At 38.3% G+C, this 10,928-nt stretch overlaps 1 protein-coding gene and 1 long non-coding RNA gene across 2 annotated transcripts in view; one reads left to right on the forward strand and one right to left on the reverse strand.

Annotated features, from left to right (window-relative positions):
• Positions 1–6,975, forward strand: part of LOC112677918 (uncharacterized) — a 46,304-nt gene extending 39,329 nt beyond the window's left edge. The window contains exons 4-5 of the long non-coding RNA XR_003147278.3: positions 5,107–5,279; positions 5,853–6,975. This is a non-coding gene — a long non-coding RNA (uncharacterized LOC112677918). The remainder of the gene's footprint in view (positions 1–5,106; positions 5,280–5,852) is intronic.
• Positions 1–10,287, reverse strand: part of IGSF11 (immunoglobulin superfamily member 11) — a 197,331-nt gene extending 187,044 nt beyond the window's left edge. The window contains exon 1 of the mRNA XM_025476669.3: positions 10,273–10,287. The gene's annotated coding sequence lies outside the window, so the exon portion shown is untranslated. The remainder of the gene's footprint in view (positions 1–10,272) is intronic.
• Positions 10,288–10,928: the final 641 nt, after the last annotated feature.

Raw genomic sequence — 10,928 nt, forward strand, 5'->3', positions numbered from 1 at the left:
ATCAACAAAAGTTGGTCCTTCGAAAAAAATCAGCAAAACTGACAAACCTTTAGCTAGACTGACAAAAAAGAGAGAAAGAAGTGGTAACTAAGGCCAGAAATGAAAGTGAGGACATTACTACCAATCTTACAGAAGTAAAAAGGCTTATAAAGAGAATGCTATGAGCAACTGTACAGAAAAAAAAAAAAAAGACAACCTATATGAAAAGGACAAATTCCTAGAAATAGCGACCAAAGAAGCCTCAAGAAGAAACAGAAGGGATGCCTGGGCAGCTCAGCGGTTAAGCATCAGCCGTCAGCCCAGGGTGTGATCCTGGAGTCCCTGGGATCAAGTCCCACATGGGGCTCTCTGCATGGAGCCTGCTTCTTCCTCTGCCTGTGTCTCTGCCTCTCTCTCTCTCTGTCTCTGTCTCTCATGAATAAATGAATAAAAATCTATTTAAAAAAAGAAGAAGAAATAGAAAAAAAATCTCAACAGACCTGTAACACATAAACAGGTTGAATCAGTAATCGAAACCACCCCCCAATTTTTTTTTTAAATCTAGTAACAGGTGACTTCACTGATGAATTCTACCAACAACCATTTACAAAAAAATTAACACAAAGCCTTCTCAAATTCTTTCAAAGAATGAAAGAGGAGGAACACTTTGTAACTCATTCTATAAGCCAGCATTACCCTGATACCTAGACAATAACAAGAAAACTACAAACTATTATCTCTTATGAATATAGATGTAAAAATCCTCAACAAAATACTAGCTGATTGAGTCCAGAAACATATTAAATGCATCACAATCTGTGACCAAATACAGGATTTATTCCAGGAATGTAAAAGTGTTTTACAATACAAAAATGAATCAATGTAATACATCACATTAATAGAATGAGGGAGAACAAAAACATAATCACTTCAACTGATATATAAAAGGAATTTTCAAATTCCAATACCCTTTCCTGATTTAAAACAACAACAACAACAACTCAGAAAACAAGGAATAGAGGGCACTTCCTCAATATGATAGAGTTTTGGTGAAAAGTCCGTATCATACTCAATAGTGAAAGTCATCCCCTTATGATCAGAAGAAAGACAAGAATGCCCACTCTCCCCACTTCTATTCACCATTGTCCTGGAAGTTCCATTAAGCATAAATAGGCTAATAATAATAATAATAATAATACATCAAATTGGAAGAGAAAAATAAAACCATCTCTTTTCACAAACGACATGATCCTGTATATAGAAAACCCTTTAAAATCCAGAAAAAAAGCCCTGGGTGGCTCAAGTGGTTGAGCATCTGGCCTTTGGCTCAGGGCATGATCCTGGTCTGGGGATCAAGTCCCACATCAGGATTCCTGTGAGGAGTCAGAATTTCCCTCTGTCTGTGCCTCTGACTCTCTTTTATGAATAATTAAATAAAATCTTTAAAAATAAAATCCAGAAAAAAAAAACTATTAGAAATAGGGAGTTTAGCAAAGTTGCAGAATAGATTAACTCACAAAAATGAGCTGCATTTCTATATACTACCAATGAACAATAGAAAAAAACAAAATTAAGAAACAATTTCATTTACAATGCATTCCCTTACTCCAAAGAGAGAGAGAAATAAAGAACCCAAACCTGATAAAACCTTGATCTTAGACTTCTGGCCTCTAGAAAGGTAAGAAAATTAACGCCTGTTGTTTTAAGTCACCCAGACTGTGGTATTTTGAAATGGCAACTCTAGCAAACTAATGGTAATGGCCAACTGGATAGGGAAAAAAGAAAGAATTTTCAGCAAATGGTATTGAGACAATTGAATATCCCCATGCAAAGAACTGCAGTTGGACCTACCTCATACCACATACAAGAATTAATTTAAAATATATCAAACACATAAATATAATAGCTAAGGCTATAAAACTCTCTGAATGAAACAAAGGTCTAAATCTTCACAACCTTGGATTAGATAATGTTTTTTTTTAAGATTTTATTTATTTGTTCATGAGAGACAGAGAGAGAGAGGGATAGAGACACAGGCAGAGGGAGAAGCAGGCTCCATGCAGGGAGCCTGACGTGGGACTCGATCCGAGGTCTCCAGGATCACTCCCTGGGCTGCAGGCGGCTATAAACCGCTGTGCCACCAGGGCTGCCCAAATAATGGTTTCTTAAATGAGACACCAGAAGCACAAACAACAAAAGAAACAGAACAGATAAACTGGAGTTCATCAAAATTTAAAACTCTGTGCATCAAAGGACACTATCAAAGTAAAGATAGCATGGGAGATTATATTTACAAATCATATATCTGATAATGGTTTAGCATCCAAATGTATAAAGAATTCTGACGATCTCCAAAAGACAAATTACTCAATTTGAAAATGGGCAAATGCCTTGAATAGATATTTCTTCAAAGAAATATAAAAGTGTCCAACAAACAAAGAAAAAGATGCTCAATACCCTTAGTCCTTAAGGCATCAAAACCATGAGAAGATACCACTTCACATTTAGTATAGACCAAATATGGAAGACAGCAAGTATTGGTAAGAACATAGAGAATTTGAAACCCTCATACATCACTGATGATAATATAAGATGGTGTAGTTGCTGGGCAAAACAGTCTAGTAGTGCCTTAAAAGTTAAGCACAGAAATGCCTCGATTCAGTAATTCATTACTACATATATATCCCCAAAACTTAAAAAATGAGTACTCAAATACCTGGATAAGTGTACATATTCACAATAGCCAAAGGTGAAAACAACACAAATGTCCATCAACAGAAGAATGGATAAACATGTTATATACATTATAGTGGAATATTATTCAAGCATGCTATAATATAGATGAGACTTTTTTATGGCAAAGCTGGTTTATTGAACTTCATAATGGAAATGTTACAGTGACTCTATTCCACAATGAAATTATTTAACTTTAGATTTCATGAGGAAATATATTAGCAATATACCATCAATGAAGCATCATCACTAACAGCTAACTACGTATAGATTCTGGATTAGCTTCCTTCAGTTGTTCTCAAATTAAGACTTTTCCAAAACATATCTGATGTTTTCAATTAAATGTCATAGTTAAAATAAATTCACACAGGAGTTACAAAATGTGTGACTTGTGCTTTAAAAACTTAGAATTATTTGTTTTATAGCCACCATGCTGGAAGTGATTTCTCAACAATGAAGTGTTCTATAAATATTTTGGAAAAGATCTAAAACCTCTACCCCATTCAACTGATAAATATGCTTTTTTAAAAAATAAAAACATGTAGAAAAAATCAAAACAGTAAATCATTACAAACGATATAAATATTTTAAAATTAATAAATATTTAAGTGAAAAAATAAGTTCTTTTACAGAACTGTAACAGATACTTATATTAAGTTCTTATAAAAAGAAATAAAGTTAAAAAATATTTTTAACCATTAACAGCACTTAAAAACGTAAATGTGCTGAGAAAGTTTGTAAACTTTCTTCCCATACTTTAGAAAATGTTTTAAAAGCAATAAACAGATTCCCTTCTTTAAAAAACTGTTACACCCACCACAATTAGCACAGTTGTCATTGTTTTTACTATAAAAATAGTTAACAAATCAACAATTTAAATTAAAACCATTTTTAATTTTAGCATTAAGAAAAATGGATTAATCTCCCTAAACACAGATAAAGCCAACTTGTTTTTCCTTAAGCTCTAATATTTAAAACTGAATAATTATTTCTTTCAGTTAGTTCATTTAATAGCATTATCTTGTTTTTATAATTATTCAGTTAGGACCGCCATAATATTAAATAAAAATCTTAAACTAGATTAGATTACACATTTGATTTCCTACATTCTGAAAATATTGTAAGTATAACCATCTCTTGGCTTAATTACCTCTAAAATTATCAAGGGCAGCAATCTATCAGAATTAGTCAATGTGCACACATCACTTAGAGTTCATGGCTTACATTCCATTCGTGTAATAGCTTTGTATGCAAGCTTACTATTTTCTATGTGCAAAGTCTAAAACTCAAAATAAATGTTTTTCAGGTAAGAAACTTCTTGTACTATTCTTTACATTACTAAGAGAGACAGGTATTTCTCAATATCTTATTTATTTTTCATTCTGAGGGGGAATAGCTTGTTGTGACCATAAAATTTAAAGATTTTAAAAACTGGTGTGTTGCAACACAATACTATTACAGAAATATATGTAGACTCCTAGCAATTAGAGGTATGCCTTCAGAGCTACAATCCAAATAGAAGTAGATTTGTTAATTCAACCTTCAGTCATTGAATTGACTGACTGTGGGGGGGAGAGCAAGAGATACTATTCCAGATACACAGCTTGAAGTTACAGAAATATAAAAATTTATATTTTTTATAAATATATAAAATTTTTTAATATATCTCCTGTGGTAGCCAGGAATCACATTTACCTATTTTCACCCCAATTACAACTCTTCCAATACTTTCAATTGGTTTTTCATTAAAGATACCAAATAAAATATAAAGCACCTTATTATGTCACTTCATTTAAAGTCAGACCTATTTTGCATATTTTAATAGAATTTAGTAAGAAAACTTACTAAATAAAACTTGTTATTTTTTCTAAAAATAATGACTTCTGTAGATTTTTTTTTAAGATTCCATTCATTTATTCATGAGAGACACACACAGGGAGAGGCAGAGACATAGGCAGAGGGAGAAGCAGGCTCCATGCAGGGAGCCTGATGTGGGACTCAATCCCACGTCTCCAGGATCACGGACTGAGGCGAAGGTAGACGCTCAACCGCTGAGCCACCCAGGCATCCCAACTTCTGTAGATCTGATTGATATATTGATTAGAAATATCAAGCATTAAAAAAAAAAGAAATATCAAGCATGTTGAATCACTGGAAGTCATTCTTTATGCACTGAGAACCAGAAAACATTCTATGCCTTCTCCTCCCACTAGAACTAAAAATTGTCTTGGCTCTAAAATGTACCAATAATAATGCAATTAAATACATCAATAATACAAAGAAAGAACTTTAGGGAGAGGCAAATACCAGTTTTGTCCTATTGAGAATGTTTCCCATTCAAAGGACATACCTTGCCAATATGTCCTAAACCCTTTTATTTTTTTTCTATCCCAGGAACACATGATTGAACGGTCATTTACTCCTAAAATACCATCATGCTCTCATTTGAAGCCTCCTTCACTGGGCTCTCAACGGGAAGATGGTTCTGATTCATCCTACCTTTGCTTCATTTTCAACCTCACGTGAAAGCCAACTTTTGCCCTGTGTTGTCACAATGACAAACTCAAGTAAGTAGATACAAGATACAAAAATTAGCATGACAATGATAAATAGTAAAATGTCGGGATGACCCATTATATTTGAGATTAAACCTTATGACTTATCACTGTCATATTTCGAAAGTATTTCTTTAGTCAAAATTAGAGAGTATAATAAAGACTGTTACTTTGCACCAGCATGTCATTGCAAGGTTTGGTTCAGGTTTCAGAATAATTCCATTATCAGGGGGTTGACTAAGCATCAGTGGTTTGTGGCTCTTAAGTTTATGACCTTGGCTCATAAATACAGCTTCCACATGGTCATTACCATTGGGGTTTTTCGCAGAGGTTTCAAAGGCATACTGTGTGTGTCAGCAAATTTTTGTGCCAAGTCTGAAGGTCCTTGAATGGCACTTCTCAAGTCACATTTCTTTCCAACGAGAATTGTGGTATGTCACTGGCTGGCGAATGTTGTTTGCATTCTTCTAGCCAAGACGGCAGGCTATAAGAACGAGCCACGTGGTCATATCATACACGAAGACAACAGCCTGTGCATTTCTGTAATAGTGCTGTACCATGCTCTAAGTCGCTCTTGTCCTGCAGTGTTCCATAACCGGATCTCGATGTACTCCCCATCAATCTTCCCACCGCCCCGCTGGAGAGAAGCTTGCCTCAAGAGCCGACTCCATCTCCGAGGCCCTTCCCGGACCTGCCCCAGCCTGGAAGGGCGTGGATGCTGCTGGGGGCTGCACGGGGGTGCGGAGGGTCAGCCCGCAGAGCGGCCGAGCAGAGCACCCTGGCCCTGCACCCAGGCTGGCCCCGACTCGCCACATCCAGCTAATATAGATGAACCTGAAAAAACACGTGCTAAGTAATTCAAAGCCCAGTCACCAAATACCATATTTATATGATTCTATTTATTTAAAATATCCACAAGAGGCAAATTCATGAAACAGCAGATTTGTGGTTTCAAGGGACTATGGGGGCGAGATAATGAGGAGTGACTGCTTAATGTGTATGAGGTTTTTTTGTTTTTGTTTTTGTTTTTTGTTTTTTTTTTGTTTTTAAAAAGGCACTGCAATATCTAGTTAACCTTTTACAAATAAGGTGAAGTTAGATTTCTATCACAAACCATCTACCAAAATAAAATACAGACGGGATGAGTGGTGTTATGGGTGTTATGCTATATGTTGGCAAATCGAACTCCAATAAAAAATATATATAAATAAAAAAGAAAGCTTAACGCTTTAGTGTTTAAAAAATACACACGTACATACAAACACATACATACAAGCATGCTATGTAAAGAAGTCCTACAGGGCACCTGGGTGGCTCAGCCAGTTAAAAGTCTGTCTTCATGATCCCAGGGTCCTGAGATCAAGTCCCACATCAGACTTCCTGATCAGTGGGAGTCTGCTTCTCCCTTTCCCTCTGCCCCTCCCCCTTGCTCACATCCTCTCTCTTGTTCTCTCTCTCGAATAAATAAAATCTAGAAAAAAAAAGTCCTACAAATCAGTAAGACAAACAATCTGATATAAAACTGGGCAAGGGACACCTGGGTGGCTCAGTAGTTGAGCGTCTGCCTTCAGCTCAGGGCGTGATCCCGGGATCCGGGATCGAGTCCCACATTGGGCTCCTTGCGGGGAGCCAGCTTCTCCCTCTGCCTTTGTCTCTACCTCTCTGTGTCTCTCATAAATAAATAAATACAATCTTAAAAAAAAAAAAAGATGTGACTAGGCACTTTGTAAAAAAGGATATCCAAATGCCAGTAAATATCTGTAAAAGGGCTCAACAGGATTAGTCATAAGGGTAATATAAATGAAACCTCCAATAAGAAGCAACAAACTAGAACAGCCAACAGTAAAAGGCAAAAATGCAAAGCAAACTGAACTCATTTATGCATTGCTAGTGAGAGTGTAAATCGGTACCACCATTTTGGGAAAGTATCTAGCAGTATTTACTAAAGCCAAATAGAAATCTATCTTATGACTTAGGAACCTACAGTCTAGTATATTCCAGAGAAATAAGCACTTATGTCCTCCAAAAGACACACACACAAGAAGTTCTTCATAGTTTCAAGCTATAAACAATGTCAATAACATCAGAATTGATCAACAGTTTATGGTATAATCATACAACGGAATAATGCTCAGCAACCATGAATAATATCTACTACTACATGTACGAATAAGGCTGAGTCTCATAACTATATAAGAGGCCAGAACAAGAGTTATACCGTATGATGTTCAAAAGCCAGAAAAACTAAGATAGTGAAAAACAGATCAGAACAGCACTTAACTTTGAGAAGGGTATTCACTGGGTAGGGGCATGGGGAAACCTGCTAGAGCACTGGGAACAGTCTATCTCTCGATCTGGGTGGTGTATGTGTGGATGGATACACCTAAAAATTCATCAAGCTTCACACTTAAGTTTTGAGCACTTAACTCTACTTAAAAAAAGGGGGGAGGATACACACATACTGAAAAGTACTAAAAGGAAATACAGGTAGGGTACATTTATGCAATCTGAAGAGATAAGGAAGGTCTTTGTAAACATGACCCAAAGATAAAAACTACAGGGGCACCTGGATGGCTCAGTCAGCTAAGCACCTGCCCTCAGCTCAGGACAGAGGCCCACATTGGGCTCCCTGCTTCCCCACTGCCTGTGCTGTCAAATAAACAAAATCTTTAAAAACACACACACACAGAAAAAAATGAATATAACTTCATAAAAATTAAAAAATAAAACTTCGGGATCCCTGGGTGGCGCAGTGGTTTGGCGCCTGCTTTCGGCCCAGGGTGCGGTCCTGGAGACCCGGGATCAAATCCTGCATCGGGCTCCTGGTGCATGGAGCCTGCTTCTCTCTCTCTTTGTGTGTGACCATAAAAAATTTAAAAAAAAAAATTAGTTTGAAAATAGCGCGTGGCTTGTTTCAAAACACATTTGTTAAAAAAATAAAATAAAAAAAATAAAACTTCTACACAGCAAATAAGCCAGGAAACTTTATTTGCAATTTATATAATAAAAAAATAAGATTTTTAATATATATTAAAGCTCTCACAAATCAGCAAGGAAAGGACAAAGGCATGACAAGGACATTTACCAAAAACAAACAGCCATTAAACATATAAAAAGAACACAAATTTTAAAAGATACTTTCACTTAGCCAGACAAAAATAAAAATATATTCAGAAATGGTGTTGGTATAGGGAAATAGCACTCTCATATAGGACCAGTGGAGCCATAGAATGGCTCAACTTTTCTGAAAGGCATTTTAAAATACAGTACTTTCCAAGGACCAGAATGAGCACACTTTCTTAGCTAAGCAATTCTACAACTAAAAATTCATCTTTAGGAGAAAAACATGACAAGCTTGTAAAATGTCTGTACGATGATGGTCAATGCAGCACTGTTAAAAGCAACAAAATAAATTCATATAATAGATTACATATGAATTTTAAAATAGCTACTCTTTATAAAGCACATATGAACTAATCATATATATTATCTCATTTGTCACAAGGACTCTGAAAGCTATTATACTATTCCCATTTTCATCTGAAGATGAGAAAATTGAGGTTCAGAGAAATAATGAGATTTGCCCAAGCCAGTGAGTGACAGGTACAGAATCAGAACAAATTTGGTCTAACTCCAAAAGCCAGTGTCCTTTAATTTAGATTACATTTATTGACAAAGAAGAAATTTATACCACGGTATTAAATGAAAAAATGCAGTTTACCGAACAAACGCAGTTTGATTCTCTTTTGTCAAATACACACATAACTATAGCTATTAGACATATAGATGTGAGTGGGGGAAATTCTAGGAGAATATACATTTAAATATTAATAAAGGTGTTTGGGCAATTTTATTTGATTTTTTTATGTTTGTTTTTCTTACTTTTCTACAGCCATGGAATTCAAATTCATAAATAGAAAAATTCTACAAAACTACTGCTCCTTTGAAATTGTAAACCATAGCCCATCAACCCTATTTTACTACAAAGGCAAAGTCTATTTGCTCTACACATTCTTAGATAAATAACTGAGGCAGATGCTTCATACGTTTATACTCAGCAAACGCATCTTGAGCACCTACTATGTTCTGGGAACTGTTACAGAACTGATTTTACTTCGGTGTACCTAGGTTCTCCTTTTGGCTCCTAAGTATGGCATCACTCTCTCCCTCTCCTCTCTTGATCACAGCTGTGGGGTTTTGTTTTGTTTTGTTTTGCTTTTTTAGCTATCTGTGTTTGGATCTTAAGTGTTACCTCTAATTATTGAATGCAATTAAAGGCGAATCCGGGGCAGCCCTGGTGGCTCAGTGGTTTAGCACCGTCTTCGGCCCAGGGCCTGATCCTGGAGACCCGGGATCGAGTCCCACCTTGGGCTCCCTGCATGGAGCCTGCTTCTCCCTCTGCCTGTGTCTCTGCCTCGCTCATGAATAAATAAATAAAATCTTAAAAAAAAAAAAAAAAAAAAGGCGTATCTGGTATTCTATTACCAACGGTTGGCTTGCCTCAGAGACTCCAGGCTTTGAAGGGTCAGACAAATGTCTCATCAATCACCACCTCTGAACTGCCCTCCTCTTGAAAGGAAGGGGCATGCAGGCCTCAAGTGGGTTCCTAAAGCTTCTTTCAGAAAGGGGCGGTCACATCTCAAAAGCCAGACCACAGCGGCCACCATCAGGTTTCAAATTTCCCACGTGTTAGATATTCCTTTTCCCATCTTCCCCACCTTTCTTATACTTTTTTTTTTTTTTCCTGGGACCCTAGGTCCTAACCCTAACCTTCCTCCATTCTGCTCTAAGTCCATTACATGGAGTGCTTGAAAGACTCATTCTCACCAGGATCTCCGACCTTCCCTGTAGACTTCCAGCCATGGATGCGTAATTCGGGTAAAACAGGGAGGGAGGAGAGAACAGAAAACAAAACAGACACACACACACCTTAGGGCTTGCACAGCCCCAAGTTCCCAAGAGCCAAGCCAGCTCTTCCCCCAAAGGGGAGCAATCAGCTGCTCACCTGTCCCTGGAGCCAGAGCGGGGTGGTCCCGCGGCAGTGGGCGCGCAGGGCTGCGAGGTGGTGAGCACGCGGCGGGGGAGCGCATCTCCCCAGCCCACAAGCTGATGGCGAGGAAGGCGCCACCTGACCGCGGTCTCGCTGACAGGTGCGTTAGGAGGACTTAGCTCTTCCTGGGGCCCCTGAAAACACCATGGGCACTGCTGCTACAGGCAGGATTTTTTTAAATGGCTTCTTAAAAAAAAAAAAAAAAAAAGGAAAAGGGGGGGCAGCCCGGGTGACTCAGCGGTTAGCGCCGCCTTCGGCCCAGGGCGTGACCCTGGAGACCCGGGATCCAGTCCCGCGTTGGGCTCCTGCGCGGAGCCTGCTTCTCTCTCTGCCTCTCTTTCTGCGTCTCTCATGAATAAATAAAGTTAAAAAAAAAAAAAAGAAAAAGAAAAAGGAGAAAAAACCAGAACAATCCACAGGGCTGGCCCACCTGCTACATCGGGGGTGGGGGGGAGCTAGCAGCGCTGCAGGCCCGAGGCGGGGACCTGATTGGCCGGCGGCCTCCGCCGCTAGCTCCCTGGGCGACCCCGTTTCACGCACCCGCGGGGAACCTCGACCCGCGGGGGGTCGGCTCTGCGGCACCGGGTCCCAGCGCGCGGGGCCTCGACGCA

The sequence above is a fragment of the Canis lupus genome, chromosome 33 (assembly GCF_003254725.2).
Source record: "Canis lupus dingo isolate Sandy chromosome 33, ASM325472v2, whole genome shotgun sequence".
NCBI classification, from domain to species: domain Eukaryota; kingdom Metazoa; phylum Chordata; class Mammalia; order Carnivora; family Canidae; genus Canis; species Canis lupus.